Source organism: Mobula birostris, chromosome 6 (genome assembly GCF_030028105.1).
Source record: "Mobula birostris isolate sMobBir1 chromosome 6, sMobBir1.hap1, whole genome shotgun sequence".
NCBI classification, from domain to species: domain Eukaryota; kingdom Metazoa; phylum Chordata; class Chondrichthyes; order Myliobatiformes; family Myliobatidae; genus Mobula; species Mobula birostris.
In genome coordinates, this window is record NC_092375.1 from 78,018,115 (window position 1) to 78,044,062 (window position 25,948).

A 25,948-nucleotide genomic window follows, 5' to 3' on the forward strand; every position below is an offset into this window, starting at 1 on the left:
CAGGGCACCACTGCTCAATACAAGAGGACATGGCTTTGAGGTAAGGGGTGGGAAGTTCAAGGGGGATATTAGAGGAAGGTTTTTTACTCAGAGAGTGGTTGGTGCGTGGAATGCACTGCCTGAGTCAGTGGTGGAAGCAGATACACTCGTGAAGTTGAAGAGACTACTAGACAGGTATATGGAGGAATTTAAGGTGGGAGGTTATATGGAAGGCAGGGTTTGAGGGTCGGCACAACATTGTAGGCCGAGCGGCCTGTACTGTGCTGTACTATTCTATGTTCTATGTTCTATGTTCTATGGAGCCCAGAGTTTGCAGCTGCCAGCTCAGATTCTCTGCATACTGTGGAGGGCAGGATGTTGATGGGATCTGAGTGTGGAGAATCACCCAGAAACCCGGCCACAGCCAGGGTGTGGTGAAAGAGTGACCCAAGACCAACTTCCCAGCCGGTGAAACCAGCTCATGCATGAGTCTTCCTGCAAAGGATCCAGACAGAATTTCCAAGCAGGAGCCTACAATAGAAAATAGATGCATAATGCACATAAATTGCACATTTAGACGGAGACGGAACATAAAGATTTTTAGTTCTCATGTATATGAAGGATGTAAGTAATAAAGTCAATTCAATTCAATTCTGGCTGCAGCATTGTGGTGGGAAAGTCACGGTGAGGTTAGGAGTAATTTCTCAGTGGGTAGAGCATGATGTGGGCAAAGTTCAAGCATACATGCAGAGCTTTGGATAAAGCATAGTGAGTGCCCTTCCTACCTGGCAGGGAACTGAGTGTCAACTCAATTTTATATTCACTCTCCAGGAATGCTAGAAAGCATAGCTTATGAATCAATTAATAGGATTTAAGCTGTGTAAGATGGCTGAATATTAAAGACATAGAAATTGACAAATCTGTAAATTTGCTGGAGAGATGGCCACTTCAATGTTTTGCAGTGCATAGTGCCTGGGGCATTGTGCGTTACAGAATACACCTCTTGCATTTTGTACTCTAAGTGGTCTTTCTTTTACAGCATCCACAGACATGAGCATGCACCTAAATCGCCACAGCAGCATCTGCCTCCTCCATTGATTAGCCTGTCAATCACACAGAAATCCTGGAACAAAATCAAGAACATTACAAAGCTTGAAGCACATCTCTAATCTTCCTTTATGGCTAACATTTATTTTAATTGAAATGATACTATGTTGCACCACGTGAATCAATAATTAAGCTGAAATATTACCCCTCTGTTAACAAGTGTAAACAGTTGAGACTAAGCTGTCAGTAATTTCTCAGTGGGTAGCTCACCCACCTTTGAGTCATGAAGAGCTTGAGTTCTGTTCCCCCTCATATGTTTGAGCAGGTGTTCTAAGTTGACGTTTCATCACTATTTAAGGGTGTGCTCTGTTGCTGGATGTGCCATTTTGGAATAAAATCTTAAAACAAAACACACCTGCCCTCTCAAGAACATGAAAAAGATCTCACTGAAAAATTCCACAGCAAGTTATTATTTTGCAAATTATGGTTTCTGAAATTTTTAAGAAGTCGGTAGCTTCTGCTGATAATTAGTAGGTACACATGATTGTTTTAATTTCCTGTTGTGGTTTAGTGTTATTTTACCAAACTTGGTATTTTCTACAGAAGACTATAATGGTTCACAAAAATGAGAAAGTCTGCAGATACTAAAAACCAAAGCAACACAACAAAATGCTTGAGGAACTCAGCAAGTCAGTGTCCATGAAAAAGAGTAAACAGTCAACGTTTTGTGCCAAGACCCTTCAGCAGGACACTGATGGTTCAATCATTTTTTTATTATTCTTATTCTAAAATCATTTAATTGTTCCATTCCTTTTGTAAATTGTTTCCATTTTTAAACTGAATCTACTCTTGATAATTCTAAGTAATTCCATTTCCCAATATTTGCATTATTGTAACCCAGCAAAATGTTTTTCCTTATAGCATAAGCTATTGTGTACTAACTAATAATTGAGACAGAGAGCATGTCTGTGCTTTCACATCTCAGTTATCATTAAGAAGAATCTTGCTAATTTTCTCAGTTGTACAATTCAATGAATTCCATTTGAGACAGTAATTTTGTGGTTATCAAATGCACAGCAATAGGATAGGTGGAGATTTTTACTTTGACTAAATAGAGATACAGACCTATCACCATAGAACATTTCATCTGAACCGTGGATCATTAATCTGAGTAAAGCAAACTCAGCTGTGAGTTGATGATGGTAGATTGAGAAAATACATTAAAAGGTATGCCAGTTAGCAAGCAATGGCTAATATTTAAAGAATTCATGTATAGATCATGTATTCAACAGCTGCAGCTACCCAGTGTAGTTAAAGATAGCGTTAGCTCGAAGAAAATGGCAAAGAAATATAAAGATTGAAGACATTTCTGAATTCAGCAAAGAAGTGCAAAGAATTGATAAGCAAAGGGGTAGTTGAATACAAGAATTGCTTGAAAAGACATAATAAAACAGATTATAGAAAAGTGTTTCTATAGACATGTAAAAAGTAAATGAATAACACAGGATCCATTACAGATTGAGATAAAATAATATTGGGGAATAGAGTATGGCAGAGGAATTGAAACAATTATATGTTGACCATCTTAATGTAATGCCCTGGTTAAGATTTATTCTGCAGTCTGTTCTGCTTTTAGCATGTTTGGGTTTGAGCTATGTTGTGTTAGCCAATCAGGATGGTGGAATTGGGAGAAGGTTCTAGAGAACGCTGGGTGGAGAGGTTTTTGTGTTGGATACTGGTGTGGGTTGATGTCTTTTTGGCAGGAGCTGGTAGAAGACAGGGGGGAAGATGGCTGGAGATGCCATCCCTGTTGCACAAGGTGCCTTGTGCAGATGAACGGCTTCAAGGAAGAAGGACTAATACTCCCATGGGGGAGCACATTTGCTCAAGTTGGATTTTGTGAGACATTCGGATGATGTGTGCTTTCAAGCAGACAGTGGGTCCAACACGTGAGTTAAAGACAAGTTCGAGATGAGCTCCAACTTGTATCACATTTGGATAGAGTTAACTGTAATGAAGCCCTTTTGTCTTTTCTTTTTCCTACTAACTATTCTATAAAGCTGTAATTTGTAAATATACTTTTTTTATAATTGTATGCAGGGTCCTGCTGAAAGGTTTCGGCCCAAAATATCGGCTGTACTCTTTTCCTAGATGCTGCCCGGCCTGCTGAGTTCCTCCAGCATTTTGTGTGTGTTGCTCAGACTTCCAGCCTCTGCAGATTTTCTCTTGTCAGTGTATGATCTGTTATTTCTTGCTGATGGCTAATTGCACGGGGACAGTATTTACACAGTAGTTGCACAGACCAGGGTTGAGGTGGTCGAGACTTCCCAACTTTCTGGTTTTGGTCGGACCCAAGTCATACTGACCCTAAACATAGGGAACTTGAGGAAAGTGGTTTTCTCACCGCTGAGTCCAGGGTGTCAGAGAGGGTCTAATGAGCCGCGTGTCTAGAGATGCCCAGCAAAAAGGGTTTCATTGTGGGGGCTCATCCGGGATTTGACTCCCTGTGTATTTGCTGCAAGAATTGATTAAATGGTTTGTGTGCTTAAGCCTATGTTTAAACTAGTGTCCAGAACAAATACTTGATTATGGACGCCACCAAGATTAAGGTTTGGTGCGATTCAAACAGATTATCCACAACTCATGCTTGTGTTCTGAGTGGTGTGGATATCCGCAGCCCAGATGAATTGTTGATTAAGGTTTTATGTACTGTTAAAATATTAGGGAAAGTAACCCTTGTTGAATGGTGTTTTGATCAATCAGCTGGTAAGGATGTTGTGTTAGTCCAGGCTAGCAGGGACGTGACAGGTGGGGATCTGCCTGGTACAATAGGGGCACTTGGAGAGGCGGGGCCATGGGCCGTCCATACTTTTAGAGAAGGGGGTGTGTAGGCAAGGGTGAAAAATTAGGAGACAACTTTTCCGTAGCTGAGGGCGGAGACTTTAAAGGCAAGTTGCTCTCATTTCTGCAAAGTGAAAGGAAGGAGACTTCTGATGTGAAATGTCTAATGAGTCCTTCAGCGGTTGATTTAAATTCTGAGCTCATTTTGGTGTTTACATCACTGGTTGATAGATGCAGAAGTATATCTGCAGAGAGCCAAAGTTATCGTAGACTGGAAGTGTTCTCTGGGGTTAAGCCCACACCCGATTGGGAAAAAGGATACGAGGCTTGGGCTGAGCACACATCTCAGTTATTGGATGAATGGCAGTGCTCAGATAATAGGAAAAAACTGAGACTGATAGAGAAATTAAAGGGCCCAGTGGATGATAGAGTGAGGTTCCTCAAGGCAGAAAATCAATTTGCCACTTCAGCTAATTCCACGCGAGCTCTGGAAGATGCTTTAGGCACTGCTGGAAGTGTAGCTGATCTTAGGATGAAGTTAGATTAGATTATGAAAACACTCAGTCCTCGTTTATTGTCATTTAGAAATGCATGCATTAAGAAATGATACAATGTTCCTCCAGAGTGGTATCACAGAAAAACAGGACAAACCAAAGACTAACATTGACAGAACTACATAATTATAACATATAGTTCCAGCAGTGCAAAACAATACCATAATTTGAAGAAGAGCAGACCATGGGTACGGTAAAAAAAGTCTCAAAGTCCCGATTGTCTCCCGAGTCCCCGATAGCAGGCAGCAAAAGGGAGAAACTCCCTGCCATAAACCTCCAGGCACTGACAACTGCCGATGCCTTGGAAGCACCTGACAACAGCCAACACTGAGTCCGTCCATCCAAAAACTTCGAGCCTCCAACCAGCCTCTCCGATACAGCCTCCTGAGCGCCATCCTCTGCCGAGCGCCTTCGACCTCACCCCAGCCGCCAAAACAAGCAAAGCCGAGGATTCGGGGCCTTCTTCTCCAGAGATTCCGGACCACACAGTAGCAGCGGCAAAGAAGCGGGCATTTCAGAAGTTTCTCCAGATGTTGCTCCGTACTCTCACGTCTGTCTCCATCAAATCAGAATTGTGCTCGGTACCCTACTTAAGAGATTACAGATATCTTTCACCGGAGTGGCCGCGTGCGCTGCGTCGCCCCGCCATCTTCTCCTCCTCACATATTTCAGAAGGAAGGAGCTAAGTTGTCTGCCTACATTTACAAGTTGGAGAAGCTGCTACACTGTGCCACAAAGGGGGCATTCAACTGTTTGAGGATGGAGCAAGTTGTGAAGGGTGCGCTGTCACATGACTTGATTGCTTTACATATTCGAATGACCTGCAAGACGCGCCCTCCTCCATCTTTTACCGAGTTACTCATAGAAGTTAAAGAGAAGGAAAACGTGACGGGGGAGCAGGAGGCCTCTGTCAGTAGGGCAAAGTTCTTGGTAGTAGCCTCTTTTGCTGAAGCGACCCCTGATGCCACACAAGCGGGGGTTTTTCAGGATGTCGTGAAAGGTCTGAGGGCCAAGGTATTTCAGATTATATCGGTTGGTGCTGCCACCAAACATGACAAGACTTCTCGGACGCTGAATGCACTGGTGTGACGTACCAAGGCAAGGGTTGCTACTGAGCGGGCTCCCTTGACCAGGGAAGTGACCAGTATTTTCTGTTACAGCTGTGGAGAAGATGGACATTTCAAGCAGGATTGTGAAGGACAGGAAAATCTTCGGAAAGTAAATTGGCTGTTAATCCAACGGTAAAGAAAAGAGGTAAAATTACGGAAGGACCCAGTAAAGGAATGGGTTGGTGTTTTGGAGAGTATATGTTCCCATCAGTACATCAAGGGAAATAATAAAGTACAAAACACTAATACTGGGACCAAGCTCTGGTGTGTCCATATGGATTGAAGGTGTTTATGCTGGAGCGATACTTGGCATAGATTCTCAAGTTACTTTGCTTTATAGATCCTTTTACAACCAGTATTTGATGCATTTATCATTGACTCCACTAGGTGCACTTGAGATTCAGGGGCTTAGTACTGATGAGTACTCATACAAAGGTTACTCACCGTTGAAGCTGGAGTTTTCAGAAGCAGATATTGGAGGAACTGAGACTATTGACACACCAGTGTCAGTCTGCCCAGATCTGATTAAAACGGGTACAGCTTCCATTCTTGTAGGAACAAATACTGCCATTGTGAGAAGGCTCATAGGAGCATGCAAGGAGAGTAATGGAGAGAACTTTTTGAAAACCTTGTCCATTCACCCTGTGTTCAGAGTTGTTTTTGAGAAGGTGCAAGTTCCTCCTAACCAGGATGATGGGCAGAAACGAGGAACTGTGTGGTACACCCAGTCTAAACCTGTCATGTTGCATCCTGGAGAAGTAACTAAAGTGACAGGAACCCCCCCAAATTTGCCAGAATGTCCGAGGAATGGAAAAGGAAATTTACTGAGAAGATGTTGGGATGCAAAGATGCCTTTTCTACTGACGAGTCTGATGTTGCTTACTCCAGGCATACTTGCCACACTATTAGAGCAACTGAAAACATCTCTTTCCATGAGAGGTCTCGCCGGTTAGCAACAGTGAAGGCTGCAGATGTTCGGCAGCATCTGCTTAAACTGAAGGAAGCTAAGTTCAGTCATGGAGCAGTGGGACCTAAACCGTTGGAAGGCACGAGTGATAGACAGGGGGAGGCGCCCTCTGGTAGACAGGCAGGGTCACAAGGGGTGGTTGAAGCTGGAGGAGCTAAAGATGAGATAAGGAGGTCTCAAAGAGTCAGGGCACCCCCTGATCGGCTGGCTAATGACGTGCAGGGGGAACAGAGTGTTGTGTCTATCCCCCTAGTGAGATATATCACTACCATTTACAAATGGATGGGAGGTGTTGACATTGCAAAATTCCTTTTAAAAGTGTTATTAATGATGAGTTGATAAGTTTCAAAGTTATAAGTACATGACTGTTTTTGATGGGGGGAGAGTGTAACATGCTGGTTAAGATTTTTACTTCTATACTGTAAGTATTTCATTTTAGCAGTTCTGTAAGAGTAGTCTGTTCTGCTTTTTGCATGTTTGGGTTTGAGCTAAAGATAAAGGGCTATGTTGTTCAACTTAGGAATGTTGTGTCAACCAATCAGAATGGTGGACTTGGGAGAAGGTTCTAGAGAATGCTGGGCAGAGAGGTTTTAGTGACAGACGCTGGTGTGGTTCGAGGTCTTGTTGGCGGGAGCTGGGGAAAGACAGGAGGGAAGATGGTTGAGGATGCCATCCCTGTTGCACAGGGTGCTTTGTGCAGATGAATGGCTTCAAGGAGGAAAGACCCATACTCCCATGGGGGAACCCATTTGTGCGACATGGATTTCAAGTGACATTGGAAAGGTGGTGGGTGGTTTCACGCAGAATATGTGTACAGTGCATGAGTTAAAGGCAGCTTCATGATGAGCTCCAACTTGTATGTACATTTGGATACAGTTAACTGTAAGGGGCCCTTTTTATTTTTGTTAATTTTTTTTCTACTAACTGTTTGATGAAGCTGACATTTGTAAATATACTTTCTTTATAATTGTATGCAGTGTACAATCTGTTATTTCTTGCTGATGGCTAATTGCATGGGCCCAGTATTTATACAATATTCACATGGATCAGTGTTCAGATGGTTGAGACATCCCAACTTCTCAGTTTTGGTGGGACCCAAATTATACCGACCGTAGACAGATGGATTTGACCAAGGTGATATTCTTATCTTTGAGTCCAGTGGCTGTTCATCATCACCGTTAGGTCTCGCATTTGGAATTTCCAGTTGGTGGACGATTTCCCTCCACGCCACTCTGTCCCAACACTTGTCCACGACATCCCTAGTCTTGTCCAGCTTGGTCCAATCCTTGATGTTATCCAGCCACATTGTTCTTTGCCTTCCTCTTCCTTTCTTCCCTCTATCTTTCCATATGTTGTTCATCCATCATTGGCGTCGATGAGGACCTCGACACCATTATGGTGGTATCGAGACTAGCGCGTGGATTTAAGTGAGGGAGAGTTGCGCAGCGTCAGCCTCACTCTCTCTTCCCAATTCCCATCTGAGTCCAGTGGCAAGACAGAGTCTAGACGGCTGGAGATGGGACTAGGCACAGTGGATGACCAGGATGTCTTCTGTGTTTTGTCCTGCTCTACACGTTCCACGACGCTTGCAGAGACCGCCTTCTTGACCGTTGGACCTTTCCATATAACAAGTCTGACAAGATGTTACCTCTCTGCGTAACGTGTCCACAATAAGCAACTTTTAACAGCATAATCTTCTCCAGAAATATCCGTGGTCTATCAACTTCAGACAAACCCTCTCATTTGAAACTTTCTCTCCCCAGCTGATCTTCAACATTCAAGGCTAACATCTCCAGAGACACCCAGTAAAAAGGGGTTTCATTTATAAGACATAGAAGACCTCTCAGAGATAGTCAAGAATCATTGGCGTAGAGTGAATGAGCAGCTCAGAGAAATTAACATAGGCAAAAAGGTTTTAGACAAAATAAATTTTCAGAAGCTGATGAACTGTGCCCTTGGGTTTTGAAAAATGTCACTATAGAGATTATGGATGCCTGATTATCATGCTCAAAAACGCCATAGATTCTAGAGCAGTCCTGACAAACTGTAAAGTATTGAATGTAAGCACACTATTTACAAAAAAGAGGGAGAAAAGAACAGAGACCTACTGACCAATTTGCATGATGTCAGCAGTAAGGAAAATGGAGTAATCTATTATTAAGGAAGTGATTACAGGCCATTTAGAAAATAATGATAAGATTGAACAAAGTCAACAAAAGGAAATTATGTCCAGTAAATTTAACAGAGTAGGCTAGAGTGAACTTGTAGATGTGCAGTATTTGCACTTCAAAGGACCGTCATTAAGGTGTCATGCAAGAAAGTAGAACACAAGTATTTGGAATGGTATGTTTGCATGGATTGAGGATTGATTATAGATTCAGAGAGGCATATCATGGAATCAAAACCCTTCAGCCCAACTTGTCTATACCAACCAAAATGCTTATCTAGCTAGTCCCATATGCCCACATCTGACCTAGATGTCTGGTTAATCATAATTGGATCAATACATGGAATTACGATATCATAGCCATTAGTGAGACTTGGTTTCAGGACGGGCAGACTCGCAGCTCAGTATTCTGGGGTTCTGTTGGTTTAGGCGTGACAGAGTGGGAGGGATTAAAGGGGAACAACTGGTATTATCATTCAAAGAAAATGTCACAACAGTGCTCAGTCAGGACTGACTGGAGGACTCATCTAGTGAGGCATAATGGGAGGAACTGAGGACTAAGAAAGAAATGACCACATTCATGGGGCTATGTTACAGACCACCCAACAGTCCACATATTGACTGGGACTCCCGTAATGTAAAAGGACTAGATGGGATAGAGTTTGTCAAACGTCTTCAAGAAAATTTCCTTAATCAGAACGTAGAAGTCCCAACGAGTGTGTGATACTTGATCTGCTATTGGGGAATGAAACAAGACAGGTGACAGAAGTTTGTATAGGAGAACACCTTGCATCTACTGATCAGAATGGCATTTGTTTCAGATATGGAAAAAGATAGGTCTGGTTCATAGGCTGAGATTCTAAATTGGAGAAAAGCCAATTTCAATGGTATCAGAAAGAATTCGGCAAGCGTGGATTGAAACAGGCTATTTTCTGGCAAAGTGTACTTGGTAAGTAGGAGGCTCTCAGAAGTGAAATTTTGAGAGGACAAAGCTTGTGTGTGCCTGTCAGAATAAAGTGTAAAGATAACAGCTTTAGCGAACCTTGGTTTTCAAGAGATATTGAGGCACAGGTTAAGAAAAAAATGAAGGTGCACGGTAGATATAGGCAGGCAAGAACAAATGAGGAACTTGAGGAACACAAGAAATGCAAAAGAACACTTAAGAAAGAAATCAGCAGGGCTAAAGAAGCCATGAGGTCACCTTAACAGACAAGGTGAAGGAGAATCCCAAGGGATTTGACAGATATGTTAATACCAAAAGGAATGCAAGGGACAAAATGGTCCTCTGGAAGATCAGGATGGTAAACCATGTATGAAACCAAAAGAAATGGGGGAGATCTTAAATGCTTTTACTCAGGAGATCTTAAATGCTTTTACTCAGGAGATGGACACAAATAGACTACAGAAGTGAGGCAATGCAGTGTCGATTTCATGGACCTTATATACTGATTACAAAGGAGAAGGTGTTTAGTGCCCTGAGGCAAATTAGGGTGGATAATCTCCAGGGCCTGACGAGATGTTCCCTCAGACCCTATGGGAGGCAAGTGCAGAAATTGCAGGGGACCTACAGGAAATGTTTAAATCATCCTTAGCACCAGGTGAAGTACCGGAGGGTTGGAGGATAGCTAATGTTGTTCGGCTGTGTAAGAAAGGGTTCTAAAAATACACCAGGAAATTATAGGCTGGTAAATCTGACATCAGTAGAGGGAAAGTTATTGGAAGGTTTTCTAAGGGACTGGATGTATGAGAATTTGGATAAACATGGACTGATTCATGACAGTTAGTATGGCTTTGTGCATGGTAGGTCATGTCTAACCAATCTTACAGAGTTTTTCAAAGAAGTTACCAGGAAAATTGATGAAGGAAAGGCAATGGATGTTGTCTACATGAATTTATCAAGGCATTTGATAAGGTCCTGGATGGGCATTGGTTAAGAAGGTTCAGTTTCTTGGCATCCAAGATGAGGTAGACATTGGCTTTGTGTGAGAAGTCAGAGAGCAGTAGCAGATGGTGGCCTTTCTGAATGGAGACCTATAACAAGAGGGGTACCACAGGGATCAGTGCTAGGTCCGCTGTTGTTTGTCATCTATATCAATGATCAGCAGATTTGCAGATGACACCAAGATTGGTGATGGAGAGGACAGAGAGAAAGACTATCAGAGCTTCCAGTGGGATCTGGACAAATTGGAAAAATGGGCTGGAAAATGGCAGATGGAATTTAATACTGACAAGTGTGCAGTGTTGCACTTCGGTAGGTGAACCCAAGGTAGGTCTAACACAATGAACAGTAGAGCTGTGAGGAGCTGTAGAAAAAATGGATCTGGGAATACAGGTCCATAATTCATTGAAAGTGGCATCACAGGTAGATCAAGGTCATAAATAAAGCTTTCGACACATTGGCCTTCATAAATCAAAGTATTGAGTACAGGAAATGAGATGTTATGTTGAAGTTGTATAAGATGTTGGTGAGGCCTAAATTGGAGTTTTGTGTGCAGCTTTGGTCTGGAAAGATGTAAATAAATCTGAAAGAGTACAGAGAAAATTTACAAGGACATTATTGGGACTGGAGGACCTGAGTTAATAAGGGGAGGACCTGAGTTAATAAGGAAAAGTTGAATACTCCTTGACTGTGGAAGTTTGAGGGGAGTTTTGATAGACATATACAGAATTATAAGGGGCATAGATAGGGTAAATGCAAGCTGTTTTTTCCACTAAAATTGGGTGGGTCTACAACTAGAGGTCATAGGTTAAGGGTAAAAGGTGAAAAGTTAAGGGGAACATGAGGGGAAGCTTCTTCACTCAGAGAATTGTGAGAGTGTGGAATGAGCTATCAGCCCAAGTGGTGCACGTGAGCTCAATTTCAACATTTAAGCAAAGTTTGGATAGGTACATGGACGTTAAGGGTATGGAGAGCTTTGGTTCCGCTACAGGTCAATGGTAGTTGGCAGTTTAAGTGGTTTGGCATAGACTAGATAGGCCAAGTGGCCCGTTTCTGTGCTGTACTTTTCTATGACAATGACTCTAAAGGACAGAAAATAGTGAGTACGGATAAATGGGCTATTTTTGAATGAGGAGTCGTAACAGGTTGAATCTCTGTGCATATTTTCAGTCTATATCAACAATTTAGATGAGTGGATCAGGTATAATACATCCAAGCTAGCTGATACTACAAAATGACAAGATAATTTGGGCTGTGGGAAGTAAGCAATGATGTTTTAGGGAGTCATTTTGGTTGGAAGGGTACTAATGTATCACAGTCAGCTATCTAGACCTCAACACTTGTCATTCAGAAAAGTCATGAGAAGAGATTTCTTGACCCAGTGAGTGGTGAATCTTTGAGATTCTTTGCTCAACAAGGCTTTGAATGCCCAGTTCCTGAGCTATCCAAGACATAATGATAGGTTTTAGTATTTTGATTGAAGTGAATTGTGATGGACTGAGGTAAAAGGTCAGCTATGACCCTGTTGAATGGCAGAGGAGGCATGAAGGGAGTCAATGGCCTATACTTGCTCATATTTTGAAGCTATGCCTGATAGACCTGCAAGAGCATTCCTGTTTGACCAATATCTGCATCTACCCTCTGTAGTCCTGCAAATTCTTTCCATTCAGATATCTAGTATTCAGTTCAACTGCAATGCAAGTTAATTCATGATTATATTGGACAACAAAGGTTTTGCTTCCTGAATATTTTGGGGTGTATATTATGGATCTGGGCTGCTGATCATCAAAATCATCATGAAATTTCCCCATCATGCACCTTTTTAAAAAAAATTTGCCTGTATTTGTTATTTCAATTCATAATTCAAGTCAAAATAACTGATGCCACGATTAAGGAAGGCATTTTTGTTTGTCCACAAATCAAACAGGCAATTTGAAGAACTTCTAGAAGGACTGGAGAAAATCGCATGGACAGCATTCAAGGATGTTGTTGAAAATGTTCTTGCCAACTACGTACAGCTGGTTAACAACATGCTTCAAGCATACACAACCATGAAGTTCAACAAGTCACTAAAGATTCATTTTCTATATTCCTATTTAGACTTCTTCACTGCAAATCTTGGTGCTGTCAGTGACGATCATGTTAAAAGGCTTCACCAGGACATCGTGGTCATGGAGAAACGGTATCAGAGCAACTGGAATCCATCAATGCAGGCTGATTATTGTTGAACACATAAGCAAGAAGCCTCAGATACTGACTACAAGTGAAAATCATCAATAAAACATCTTTAACTTAGTTGAACTATTGCAAAGCATCAGCACCGTGATGCAATTAAACACATTATATTCAATAAAAGATCATTTCTTGTTTCTTCAAATTCATAAATCATACAAGTAGTTTGAAACTGTATTTGTGTCCAGCTTCAAGTGGTCTATCATAAACAAAAAAAAATTCTGAGGAAGCAACACTTTTGAAAAAAATTGTTGTCCAGCATTGTTAAACTTGATATAGTTTCTCAGTTTCTTGATATATCAGTTTCTCCAAGTTGACGCATTCATCTAGAGAGTCATAGAGTATTACGACATGGAGACAGGCCTTTCAATCCACTGAGTTCTCACTAACCATGAAAAAATCATCTTCACTAACCCTGCACTGCCATTTGCACTGTACCTCATTCACCAAGAATATGCACATATCTCACTATTATTCTGATTTTCATACTCTTCTCAACATATTCCAACTGTATTCATCCTTCAAAGCTCCCAGGGCCAGGATATTCTCTAAGTTGGCGAGGAAAGCCCTGCAGTAATCTTTCCATCACTTTCTGAAAAGACAGGAGTTGGTTACATGTGAACCAGCCCTTGTGCAGATGGTAGAAATCTGAAACTGAAACACTCAAGGCTTAATATACCCAGTGGGTTAGGCAGAATTCTGGCAAGAAAAAACTGAGCTAATGTTGGAACAGTACAGTGGATTATCTAGCAGAGTTACTGCCTCACAACTCCAACGTCCTGGATTCAATCCCAATTTACATGGCTACTTCAATGGAGTTCACACATTTGCCCTGAGACTATTTCAAATTCATCTGGATGCTCCAGCTCCCTCTCACAACGCAAAAAATGGGCAAGTTGGTAGGTTCATTGCCACTGTAAGTTGCCCATAATGTGTAGGAGTGTGGTAGAATTTGGAGTTAATTGATAGGAATATGGAGAGAATAAAATGAATGAGAGTAAGATTGGTGTAATATGGGGTGCTTGATGGTTAGCACAGTGGGTCAAAAGGCCTGTTTTTGTGCCGTATTGCTTTAGGTCTCTATCTTTCAGACCTGCTCTTCTGACGAAGAGTCTCAGATCTGAAACATTAACCCTATTTTGTTTTCATCAGATGCTCTCTGAAGCACTAGGAATTCCATCATTTTCTGTGTGGGAGCCATGTATCTGTTCTCTATTTGCTTTGTATTCTGTGTTGCACGTTTATTATGGTAACTGGTTACATGAGTGGGGTCGTGATAAAAGCGAAGCGAATAAGTTACACATTCATGTTTATTTCATGGTAGTTTCTAGCTTGAGGCTGGTAGAGGTCTAATCTTTACTGTCCACTTAATATAGCTGAATAATAGTTAGCTTACACTTGGGTATGCTTAAGTTCATTGCTTCAAGATTATGTTTGTTCTTTGCTGAAAAAGGGTCAAAATAAAGTATTCAACTCTGTGGAACTATCATTTCATTGGAGCTGGGGGAGCATCAAGGAAGTATAACAATCCCTATCCTTGCTTTATTTTTAAAGAACTCTTCATACAGCAACTGCCGATCAAGTTCGCTTAGAGCTCGCTAAAGCACCTGTGCAGGACGATAGGAAACTTGCCAAAATGTCTGATAGTCTGCACTTGACCAGACAGAGAGGTGCATAATTCCTCTCTTTTCCCTGCTCAATAAGCCTGGGTCAGCAAGGCCCCCAATATACGGATACCCACGTCCGAGAAACAGACAATGTCAGCTTGTGTTCTTACCATGCTCATTTTGGTATGAATGCTAGGGAGGGCCGACCGCCTTGCAGCTTCAGTAGTGGCAGTGAATCAAACCATCAGAGGTCTGTAAACACCGTGGATTGAACTGTCAGGGTCATCTACTATTCATTCCAGACACCCTTTCAGGGCGGCACTTCTTATGTGGCATGGGTGCTCAAGTGAGTGTGATGCCAGCATCGTCTATTGATGAGAAGGCAAAGAACAACAAAATCTCACTGGAGGCTTCCAATGGAAGCAGGATCCAGATTTACGGGACATGACAGGAGACACTGTGCTTCAGAGGACAATGTTACACATAGGACTTCGTCCTAGGTAAAGTGGCTAGACCTCTGCTCACTGCAGATTTCCTGTGTGCCCAAGGATTATTAGTTGATCATAAGAGCTGCCAGTTTGTGGCTGACAAGGACTTTGGGTCATTACTCTACTTCCCCAGTAAGTTCCCACAATAATTCTGTCAAGCACATGCACCACTGCATGTGAGTTTACTTGACTGCTGGGCGAATTCCCAGGTGTAGTTTATTGTCCGAAGGTGTCTGCTGAAAAAACACTGCACCCACTCAACAGTGCTGTCAGCTGAGCTACCACTGAGCTGAAATTCTGAATGAATTTTCTGTGAAAGTTGGCAAATCCCAGGAATCATTGGACACTTTTCATATTGGATAGTTGTGGCCAGTCTCTGACTACCTGTGACTTAGTAGGGCCCATTTTGAGATTGCCATTAGAGTTGAGAAAACCCAAAAATGAAATGGTGGTTACGTGAAATACAGGTTCTTCCAGTGTACATAAAGTCCATGATCGAGAAGCCTCTTTAAGACATCTCTGCCATGAATGATGCACTCCTCCATGGAATTCAAGAAGATTAAGATATCATTCAAGTAGACGAAGTGTACTTATGGAGAGCATCCAGAGCACAAAGCTGACAAAGCCCTGGAAAATTGCTGGTGCATTCGCGAGGCCAAAGATCAGGACCAGGCACTCACAGTGCCCTGCCTGTGTGTTAAATGCAGTCTTCCACTCATCGCTCTCCTTTATGCAGACCAGGTTCTATGCATTCCACAAGTCTAGCTTTAAGAATACTCTTGCCCCTTGGAAAATCCCAAAGTCAGTGTTTGTGAGTGGAAAGAGGTAATGATTTTTGGCCGTCATGCAATTCAGCCCTCTACAATCAATGCATAGCTGCAGGCACCCATCCTTTTTCTGTACAAAGAAACCTGTGCCAACTGGTGAGGTGGAGTGCCAGATGAATCCCATAGCAAGAGCCTCCTTTATGTACATCAAGCAGTAGTAAATCATGGCAACTGGACTTGCTGCGTTGTCTAGAAGACGTTTCACCATCATCTGAGAGGCTTCTTCAGTTCTGATCCACTGTGGGTAGTTTATCGGCTTATAAACTCTGTGACACACACAAGATGCTGGAGGAGCTCAGCAGGCCAGGCAGCATCTATGGAAAAGAATGCTCTCCTTCATCATCACGCTGGAGGAACTCAGCAGGTCTGGCAACATCCGTGGAAACCATGAGTTGACGTTTCGGGCCGGAACCCTTCATCAGGACTGTAGAAGGATGGGGCAGAGGCCCTATAAAGAAGGGGGGGGAAGGGTGGAAAGGAGAAGGCTAGTAGGTTCCAGGTAAAAAACTAGTAAGGGGAAAGATAAAGGGGTGGGGGAGGGAAAGCAGAGAGGTGATAGGCAGGAAATGTGAAGAAGGAATAGGGGAAAGCACAATGGGTAGTACAAAGAGGCGGAACCATAAGGGAGGTGATAGGCAGCTGGGGGGGGGGGCAGAGTGAAATAGGGATAGAGCAAGGGAGGGGGAGGGAATTACCGGAATTTGGAGAATTCTATGTTCACACCAAGGGGCTGGAGACTACCTAGATGGTATATGAGGTGTTGCTCCTCCAACCTGAGTTTAGCCTCATCATGGCAGTAGAGGAGGCCGTGTATGGACATATCTGAATGGGAATGGGAAGCAGTTGAAATGGGTGGCTACTGGGAGATCTTGTCTGTTGTGGCGGACCGAGCGGAGGTGCTCGACGAAGCGGTCCCCCAATCTGCGTCGGATTTCACCAATGTAGAGGAGGCTGCACCGGGAGCACCAGATACAATAGATGACCCCAACAGACTCACAAGTGAAGTGTTGCCTCACTTGGAAGGACTGTTTGGGGCCCTGAATGGTGGCAAGAGAGGAGGTGTAGGGACAGGTGTAGCACTTGCGCTTACAGGGATAAGTGCCAGGTGGGAGATCCGTAGGGAGGGACGTGTGGACCAGGGAGTCGCAGAGGGATCAATCCCTGCAGAAAGCGGAGGGGAGTGGAGAGGGAAAGATGTGCTTAGTGGTGGGGTCCTGTTGAAAGTGGCAGAAGTTGCAGAGGATAATGTGCTGGATCCGGAGGCTGGTGGGGTAGTAGGTGAGGACAAGGGGAACTTTGTCCCTGTTGTAGTGGCGGGAGGATGGGGTGAGGGCCGAAGTGCGGGAAATGGAGGAGATGCGGGTGAGGGCATCATTAATGACGGCAGAGGGAAACCACGATCTTTAAAGACAGAGGACATTTGAGATGCCCTGGAACGGAAAGCCCCATCCTGGGAGCAGATGCGGTGGAGATGGAGGAACTGGGAATAGGGAATGGCATTTTTGCATGTGGTAGGGTGGGAAGAGGTATAGTTGAGGTAGTTATGAGAGTCAGTGGGCTTGTAGAAGATGTCAGTGGACAGTCTGTCTCCAGAGATGGAGACCAAGAGATTGAGAAAGGGGAGAGAAGTGTCTGAGATAGACCAAGTGAATTTGAGGGCTGGGTGGAAGTTTGAAGTAAAGTCGATGAAATTGACAAGCTCAGCATGGGTGCAGGAAGCATTACCAATGTAGTCGTCAATGTACTGAAGGAAAAGTTGGGGAGGAGTACCAGAATACCCGACGCAGATTGGGGGACGGCTTCGTCGAGCACCTCCGCTCCATCCGCCACAACTCAGGTTGGAGGAGCAACACCTCATATACCGTCTAGGTAGTCTCCAGCCCCTTGGTGTGAACATAGAATTCTCCAAATTCCGGTAATTCCCTCCCCCTCCTTTGCTCTATCCCTATTTCACTCTGCTCCCCCCCTCAGCTGCCTATCACCTCCCTCATGGTTCTGCCTCCTTGTACTACCCATTGTGCTTTCCCCTATTCCTTCTTCACCTTTCCTGCCTATCACCTCCCTGCTTCCCCTCCCCCACCCCTTTATCTTTCCTCTTACTGGTTTATCACCTGGAACCTACCAGCCTTCTCCTTCCCACCCTCCTCCCACCTTCTTTATAGGCCCTCTGCCCCCTCCCTCTTCAGTCCTGACAAAGGGTTCCGACACGAAACGTCGACTCATCATTTCCACGGATGCTGCCCGACCTGCTGAGTTCCTCCAGCATGTTGTGAGTGTTGCTTTGACCGCAGCATCTGCAGAGTATTTTGTGTTTACTCTCCTTCATCACTCCTCATCCTCTTTTCCCTCTCTCCTCTTATCTCCTTGCCTGACCATGACCTCTCTCTGGTGCTCCTTCCCCCTTTTTCTTCCATGGCTTTCTGTCCTCTCCTAACAGAATCCCCCCTGTATCTCTTTCACCAATCAACTTCCCAGCTCTTTACTTCACCCCCTCCCCCTCCCGGTTTCACCTATCACCTGCAGTTTCTCCCTCCCCCCCAACCTTTTAACTCTACTCATTTGTTTTCTCTAGTCCTGCTGAAGGGTTTCAGCCCGAAACGTCATCTGAACTCTTTTCCATCGATGCTGTCTGGCCTGCTGAGTTCCTCCAGCATTTTGTGTGTCTTGCTGGGATTTCCAGCATCTGCAGATCTGCAGATAAACTCTGTGAGTTGTAAAAAGGCATAACAATTACATAAGGGTTGTTAAGAGTCGTAGAGGTAATGAGAGGGTCAGTCATCTTATCTTTGCATGAATGGAGGTGTAAACTGTTGTGGAGATGCCAGGGTAGAGATGTTAGGACAGTACTGTAAGTAGCTGATTGGTGATGTTATACCGCAGCCTCTCTGTTCAGGGAAGAGTTTTCCAGTTTGACAACAATGGCTTCTCAACCCCTCTTTCAAATCACCTGTCTTCCCTGTCCAAAATGTTCTCATTGTTATCATCAAATAGTGTTCTTTGTCCTTTAGGTGTAAGTATACAGCAGAGTCTTGACCTGAGGGGTTAGCCCTCCTATGTTGGGCCATCCGTTTGTGAAGTAGTTGTTTTTTCTTGCCAATATACAGATATCTCACTGAAAAACACCAAATCCTTGTATTTTACAAACCTACAAACGCACTCAGAATGAAACTTGTCCACCTCAAAGATCCTACACCCAAACATAAAGAGAACAACATTGTATATGCTATCTAACGCAATGAGAACTGCACAGATCTGGTAGCGCAGATAAGGCTCTCCTCCATAGGTTCACTGGATTCTTTAGTTGAAACAGAGATCAAATCGGAGTCTAAATCCTCATCCATATCCTCAGACAATAGCAACAAAGCACTACAAATAGTCTTTGATCTCCTGGGTCCACATCTAGGAACCTTTCCCTCAGACAGGACCTGGAGAATGGATCTCTTAGGCTTGGCTGCTAGAACTCCAAACTGCTTGGGTACCTCCTTGGAGTGTTCCTGAACTAGAGACCCCTTTTCTTTAGTTCCAGCATTACCCCTGACTATAAACAGTGTTTGGACTGGCAGGGTTCTGTTGGCTGCAGCTGGCTTGCCTACCCTTGGAGCCATGACTGGGTCTCCCAAAGGCTCCAGGTTACCCCGAACAAAAATCTTCTTTCTCTCCGGCCACTGGTCTTGGGAGATTGGGGGTCGGAACACCAAGCCAAAAATCTACCCTCCTGCAATGACTGGACTATGCAATAATCTTTCCTTCCTTCTAGATCATGGAAGAACTATGCTGCAACAGCTAAGGGTGCCCGGGGATCAGGGGTATGTGAGGAGAATGGATGATATAGAAACAAATGTCATCTGTACTTTTCTCTATCCTCATCTGCAAAACTGATTCCTGCTGCAGGATCTGCCTGGAGTCAACAGGACAGCTGTCCAGGGCTGTTGTGGTCATGGGCTGGCTCAACTTTAGCAGAGGTGTGTTGACCCAGTAGGCAGTCCCCAAGTCCAGAAAATTCCATCTGCCTCAGAGTCCACAAAGGCACTTACCTCTCATTGGTTCTTACCCCAGGAGATTTCCACCTTCAGCATGACACCAGAGTCTGTAGAATTGGGAGTAGTGGCTGCTACCAACACAGTCCTCCCAAGACTGGATGGTCTGAAAGGTGATGGATGGAGCTTCAGACATTCGGCCCATAGGTGACCTGCTTTCCCCACAGTAAGAATGGCAGCCTTTACTGACACTGGGATCTCTCATCGGCGGAGAATTTTGTGCAATTGATTTGCATGGGCTCGACACGATCCTGAGCAGGGATGAGTTGGTTATTGTTCAAGGTCGGGAAGAAAAACTACGATGCACTGAGGCCAGGCTTGGGCTAGCCCTCTTCAACCTCTTGAGGTAGTCCCACTCTTGCTCTGCCAGGCAATTATCGAGGTGGATGGACTGGTCGATCGGAGCTTCTAAGTCCTCTAACAGCTCTCCCAAGGCAAGGGCATCCTTTAGTTCACCTTAGAGTCAGTGGCAGTACAGAGTGGCCAAGGCCTCCCTGTTCCAGCCAATCTCTTTGGCCAAAGTCTGAAATTCAATACCATAGTCGGCTGCTGGCCAACTACTGTGACGCACCTTCATCAGATGGTCTGAGGCTCCGTTTGGCTCCAGCAGAATGATGGAATACCTGCTTCATTGCATCCATAAGCTCCTCCAAATCCAAGCCAATCTCGGACCTTCGCTCCCAATGTGCAGAGGCCTAGGCCAGGGCTCTCCCGGTCTGGAGAGAGATCATGAAGGCCTTTCTGCATTCCGTAGGGAACTGGAATGGCTGGAGTTCAAACACCAATGAACACCAAGTGAGGAAGCCGAGGCTTGAGCCCGGGTCACTGCTGAATCTCCCTGGGGTCAGAAGATGGACTGGCTCTGCAGAGCGATCGACAGCCTCACCTGAGCGATTCTGGTTTCCTCCTTGTGACAGATGGCACATGGCGACCTGGTGGTCGTGTATCTCCAGGCTCTGTCTAGAAATGTTCTCACTGTGGCTAGCCAAAGCTGACAAGCGGCTTTGATGCCCCATTGGGTCCATGTTAGGCTCAATCGTACTGTGATGAGAGGCCAAGGCAAGGATGGTCAGGACTCAAATGTTAGAGTACCTGAGACTAGAATTGAGACATGATACGAGACGGAAATAAAGACAAGGTTCTAAACTAGAAGCTAGACAAGAATCCCAAGTTAAGCTGACAATTGAGCACCGAACTTCAGTTCACGTGCTCATTAAATATTAAAATCCTGGCACCAAAACATGGCGGCCAATCAGTGTGCCTGAATCGTTAAAGGGGCTGTGCTAGTTCTCTATATTCCAGAGAGTTAGAGCGCTAGCACGGTCGGATGTGTGTTGTAACAGGGTGGTGGATGCCTGGTATGGTGGTAGAGGCAAATACATCATAGACTTCTAGGAGGTGCTTAGATAAGCACATGATTGTGAGGAAGATGGAGGGATAAGAACATTGCATAGGTAGGAGGGATTTGTTTTTGGAGGTTTTTGATTTACATTGTAACTGGTTTGGTGCAACATTGTAGGCCGAAGGGCCTGTTTCTGTGGTGTACTGTTCTACGTTCTATGTTAATTCTATCCAGACTTCTCAGTAGGGGATCTCCCTACGATGTTATGCTGTCTGCAGCTGTGATACTAACCCTGATTTACCCATGCCACTCACCCACCTATTTTACTTCCTTCTCAGACTCTTTTGAAACATCTAAACTCTGGAACAACATCTATCAGTCATTCCTATTCTTGTGACAGCCAAGTCTCTGTAAGAGCCACAATGCTCTAAGTTCATCACCCTTGTTCCTGATACTTGCATGATCATAGACACACTCCAAACTATCAAACTGACTGTATTTATGCTCTGCTCAGACTCTGCAAAAACAAAAGCGTTTTACTTAGCTGTTTTGGACCTCCCTGAGGTAGCAGCTGATTTTGTTGGTTGGAACAACCCTGGCACATGCCCCAGTAAGTAGGATGCTCAGATTGCCTCAGGAAGTTTTGTGACTGATGGGACCAGAAGGGCATGTATTAATGACTGAAGCAGGTGCCTCTACCAATCCCTATTAAAATTGCCACGGAATAGCATTATTGGGGTGTAGTTTAGTAAATAGACTGCTTTAAATTCCCTTTAGTTTTACGTATTTATTTATTTGTTTGTTTATTTATAGATACAGCATAGAACAGGCCACTCCAGCCCAATGAGCCACTCTGCTCACCTATTTAACCCTAACCTAATTCCAGGACAACTTACAATGACTGAACAACTTGAATAGCCAGTCCATCTTTGGACTGTGGGAGAAAACCAGAGCACCCGGTGGAAACCCACAAGCTCACAGGAAGCATGGACAAACTTCTTACAGATGGCACCGCAATTGAACTCCGAACTCCAACACCCTAAGCTGTAGTAGTGTGGTGCTAACCGCTAAGCCACGATGGTCCCGTCGCTACCTGTTCCAGTTTCCCCTGAGCAGGTGAAGTTAAAACATTTGTTGAAGTGTTGTGAATCTCTCTATACTCATGAAGTGTTCTTAATCCTGGTAACTCATTCAAGTTTTGCACATTAGAATTTTTCTTCAGTGCTGAGATTGCAGTGTACAATAAAACTTAAGGAGGATTTAAAAGAGCTCCCTTGAGGGATTTGAAGAATAAAAATAGGAAACAGTTTCCATCTGGGAGCCTGCAAGTGGCCATGGATTTACAATAATTTACTGAAAATTGAAGGGGAGATTTTATTATTAATACTCTTAAAGTCATAGAATAATACCGCTGGGAAACAGGCCCTTCAGCCCATTTCATCTGTGCTGTCCAAGGTGCTCACCTACATTAGTCCCATTGGGTAATTGAATGATGGAGCAGGCTCGACAGGCCAGATGCCCTACTCCTGCTCCTATTTCTTATGTTCTTATGTTTTCACTTTGACACAAAAGAGTATTTTTCTGTTGATCAGTGTCCAAGCAAGCCAAACTAAATCCACAATGATTCAGTGGTGTAAAACAATAAGACATGAAAACTTCCGGGGCGGGGAGGGGGGGGTGAATATTTTTTATTGGCACTATATACCACCGCACTAGACATGTCCAGGCATCATCCCTGATGAAGATGGCAGAGTTTGTTATCGAAACATCAGTTAAAATCAATACCTGTACCTATCTGGAAGCCCAAGAGAGTTTATTGGTCAAAGACCGTGTATTTATCCTTTACTTATCATGATTTTGTGTACTTCTACATGATCACCTCCAACGTCACCTCAGCTACAAGAACTAGGTCTTAGGGCTCGCTTATGAATTTCACTTTACAGAAAGAGGCAAGTTCGCTAATTGTTATATAGCTGATAAGGTAATTAACAGCAGCCAATAAAAAATGTAGTGTCAAACTGAGTGATCATTGTGAAAATGGGCCATTATAGAAGCAGGATGCTGAGACTTCAAGAGGCTTCTGCTTGAAAAGGCTGAGTAAGTGGCCCAGGCATTGGCAGTGAAAGCAGATCTTTAAAAAGGGGACTTTGATGTGGAGACACAGGAAGAACAAATAAGGTTTTATTTTACAGTTGGTCCTTAGTACTTGATTCCCTGTAGACAGGATTGTAGTTTGGACAGTGGAATGTTCCTTCTGGGAAGTCAGGGTTACTGTCAGTCTCTCTGATGACTACATCTGTGGAATGTGCACCCTGGCACAGGTTAAAGAATGGAAGCTGGAGCTGAATGTACTCAGGATCATCTTGGAAGCTGAGGTCTTCACTGATGAAGATCTCTACTGATGAGGTCACACTCAAGCTAATGACTTCAAGTAGATGGGTAACTGTCAGAAAAGGTAAAGGGAGTAGCAGTTGTCACACACTGTAAGGTTTCACAGCTAATGTAATGGCTTCTCTGTAATGTTCCACTGCTAAGGTAATGGTTTCTCTGTAGCAGCAATGTTTGGGTTATGACTAGAGATAACGGGCCATGTTAGCCAATGGGCAGGATGTTGTTCTTTCTTGTGTGTCTGGGAGCCTGGAATTCGAGGTCCTTTGCCGGAGAGAGATGACGAGAGAAGACGTGAATGGAGAGAGTTGGTAGCGAACGGACAGCGTGGACTTGGAGCGAGGGTCCAAAGGTCAGCGACGATCAGAAGAGGTCAATGGTGGACGAACGACCTTATCAGTGAGCTCCAACATTGCGCATTAGACTGTTTCGTGGGAATGGGCCCTTTTTCTTTTTTTTGTTTTCTTTACTAACCATATAGTCAAATTAAGAATTATAAAGATCAGTTGTTTAATTGCATATTGTATACTGTTTGTTATTCCGTAGTACTGATTTGTAACAGGGGACACATTGTGCAGCATCCACCCAAATGAGATTTCTTACGCTTGGCTGGGCCAGGGGGGTGGGGCTATCATCCTCTATGTTAAGCCGCTAGCTGAAGCGAGTTACAATTGTGGGGGCTACGTTTAGGATTGATTCCGTTCGATGCTGTGTGATTATCCTGAGCATTGAACCAGTGGGGTAGATATTCGTACTCCAGATGAATTGTTAATTCCACTGTTAAGTATTGCTGAAGTTGCAATTGTGGGTGGAGGTTTAATAAAATGGCGGGTGCAGCTCTCGTTTTAGTTCAGACTAGCGCTGAGGTAGCAGTAGCTGGGGGCGGAGATTTAGACAGGGTTCGCTCGTCTCTGAGGAGTGAGAGGAAGGAGTGGTCGGATTTGGAATGTCTAATTAGTCAAGGTCCCCTGGTGAAGAGTGAAAATTCTGAGTTAGTATCTGCCCTTACCTCTCTGGCAAATAAATGGAAAAATCAGGTTCAGAGTCCTAGCCTGTTCTCTGGAATAATGCCCACCCCTAAAGGGGAAGAAGAGTATGAGGCTTGGGCAGAGTGGACGTCTCAGTTGTTAGATGAGTGGCAGTGCTCTGATGACATAAAGCCACAGAGATTGGTCGAAGGTTTGAATGGGCAGGCAGCTGACGTTGTGACAGCCATCAGATTAAAGTGTCCCATAGCAACAGCTGTCAATTATCTGCAAGCACTGGACAATGCATTTGACCCGACCGGAAGCCCAATGGAGCTCATGGTGGGGTTTCAGAAAATGCATCAGGAGAAGGGGAAGAAGCTTTCTGCTTTTACTTTCCAGCTAGAGAGGCAGCTCAATTGCTTGCAGCGTAGAGGGATCATTCAGGCGGGTGAGGTGGATCAGTTAAGAATGGACCAGATAGCCAGGGGCGCTCAGTCCCAGGAGCTGTTTGCTTGGGGTCTCCGACAGTCTTGTAAGATGCACCCCCCACCTCCATCTTTTGTTGAGCTGATCAGAGCGGTAGAGGAAGAGGAGAACGCGGCAGAGTCACGGGAGGCCTCCGTCAGCAGGGTACAGTCCTCGGTAGGGGTCCCCTGCAGTGAAGTGACCACAAATAGCCTACCTCGGGGAGCGGTAGAGGAGATTGTGGCAGAGTTGAGAACGGAGATACGTTGGCTGTTACCAGCGGGTGTAACCCCCCCATTTGATAGAGCTGGTGGGGTGGGTGGATCCCCCAAGGGGGCAAACAATGCGGAGGGCTGCTGGCAGCAGGTGTCACGCCAGAAGGAGAGTGAGCTCCCCGGGTACCTAAGTAGAGAGAGTCGTTGGGAAAACTTAGAGGAGACCCAGTAGGGAACAGCCTGTTGTTTCTGGGGGAACACATTCCCAGCAATGTTCCAAGGAACTCCCGAAAACGAAAGGCCCAATTCCTGAAGGCTTAGTGGGACCATGTTCCAGTGTGTCGCTATGGATAGAGGGTATTTATGCTAATGGCATACTCAACACCGGGTCGCAGGTCACATTGTTGTACTGCTCATTTTACAACCGGTTTCTGAAGCATTTACCATTGACACTATTCAGGGCACTGGAGATCTGGGGGCTTAGTGCTAGTGATTATCTATACAACGGTTATTTGTCAGTGAAGTTGGAGTTCACGGAGGCCGATGTGGGAGTGTCTGAGGTCCTTGTTTCATAAGTGCTGGTTTGTCCAGACCCGGTTGAGAAGAGCAGTGTTTCAATTCTGGTGGGGACCAACGCCCCTGTTGTCAGGAGGATCATGGGGATCTGCAAGGAGAAGGCTGGCAAGAGCTTTCTGGGAATATTGTCCGTGCACCCAGTGTTTGAAGCTGCTTTTAAGGAAATGCGAGGCTGCATTAGGCCAGATACCGAATTTAGA